Consider the following 1973-nt stretch of genomic DNA (forward strand, 5'->3'; position numbering starts at 1 on the left):
TCATTTCATTCTTTTGCTATTTACGCACGCTTCTACGGCTAGAACAAAGATTTAGTCGAGACTGAGTGAATGACACACTTTTGAATTTATCCTCCTATTTTTTAACGCGTTAGGATCTGGAGCCCATCTTTCACACACCGATAGTTTATTAGTTGGAGATTCATATATTGTACATGATTTTCATAAAACGAGTCTATGACAAGGTGTACCAAAAATGTTTTTAGAAGCAAACATAATTATTGGCTGTTGTTGCATGTCTATGCTGTTAAAGGACTTTTTGCTCTTAATAAGGGGTGCTACGGAAATCAGACCTCCCAGACATATTCCTGGAGGAATTCTTATCAAACGTCCAATACAAACTTTCCAGCGATTTCCACGCCTTTTCGAGATATATAGAATATAATTACATGCGTGCTTTGGGGCTTTGAGAAAAGTAAAACCATGCAAGCTCGTAATCGTTCAATTATTTTAAAACCAGGTGGAAATATGTGCTCAGAGTTCACTCAGATTAAGTAAAATAACAGTTTTAGCTATGCTGTGAGTCTCGGCTTTTAACTTTGCTTATGACTGGATGTACCAAAAATGTGAAATTTAGTGAGTTAGAACTTTTCTCATGTGATTCATTCTCTTCAAAATGTCGCCAAAATCTGATTCTTTTAAGACTTCTTAGGAAGTTGATTTGCTAACATGAGATAAGTTGACCCTTATACTTTATTGTCATGATATTTTTTTTGTTTAAAAAGGCGAGCATACTATCTAATGTTATAAATGTAATAAAACTTCGCAAAACATCGCCTTCGTCAAAGCGTGGGCTGTTGTCATGACAAATGGCAGAAAATGGCGTCGCATGGAATCGAGGACGCCGGACAGTGGCTTATGCATATGAGCATCTGTTCCGTAGACTGCTTAGCCTCACTCGCAGGCGTTTTTAGGCAGGCGTCGCTCGCTCCCCCCCCCCCCCCCCCCCCCCAAAGAAAGTCAGGGTACAAAGTCCAGCCTTCCAGAAATTGGAAAGCTACTCCTGATTGGTCAATTGCTGGGAACACAAAAACCCTGCTCGGTGAAGCAGGCGTTTGTGGAGGGGGAGCGAGCGACGCCTGCCTAAAAACGCCTGCAAAGAAGGCTAGGAGCTCCTCCAACCTTAAAAGATGTAATACCAGATTTTTAAATTTTGTATTTGTCAAGTATGTAAATTATACCGCGCAATACCTTGCAAAAGGCTGGTAATAAAAAAATGACCACTACCTATCACATTGGCTTTCTTATGCTGACTCTACCTGATTCAAGACGAAAGGGAGTTTACAAGCTGCTGACGTTGTTGCTCGTTTTTCTAAAATAGGTGTTTTTTTTAAATTATAAACACCAATATTATAATCAAAACAAGTTGGAGAGCAATTACTGTAATTGATCGCTTAAGCGTTCATTTTGAAAAAGCGCCCTATCTCTAGAATTAGAGAAACGATGGGGCTGTCCCCACTCCTCAGTCACTGACAACCCAGAGGTTCAGGGTGACAATTCTTTTAATACAACCTTTCCGAGGCTGCTCGGGTTATAGAGGTAAAAAAGACTAGAACTTAGGGTTATCCACGGGAGCGTGTTATCGAATGTTCGACTTAGCAGGGGGTCAAATAAAGTACACCAAGGGAAATTGATTTTTTTTTTTCGCTACAGACCGGCATATTAAAACGATCCAAGCCTCCAAATTTTTATTGACGAATGGAGTTTTTGTCATGGTATTTAATTTCGTCAAAAGCAAATATTTCAAGTCATAACATTATTGTGTTCTTTCAAACTCAAATCCGTGAAGAAGAAAAAAACAACCCATAAACAACAATTCTTTTCCGATTCCTTTGGGACTATTTATTCTATAAACGCTTTATGTTTTTTGAGACCATAATTATAGCTTTCCAAGTGTTTAATTACGGCTTTTTGTTCTGGGTCAGTTGCCATAGCGATGAAATCCTTCAAGTTGA

The sequence above is a fragment of the Nematostella vectensis genome, chromosome 12, assembly GCF_932526225.1.
Source record: "Nematostella vectensis chromosome 12, jaNemVect1.1, whole genome shotgun sequence".
Classification (NCBI taxonomy): Eukaryota; Metazoa; Cnidaria; class Anthozoa; order Actiniaria; family Edwardsiidae; genus Nematostella; species Nematostella vectensis.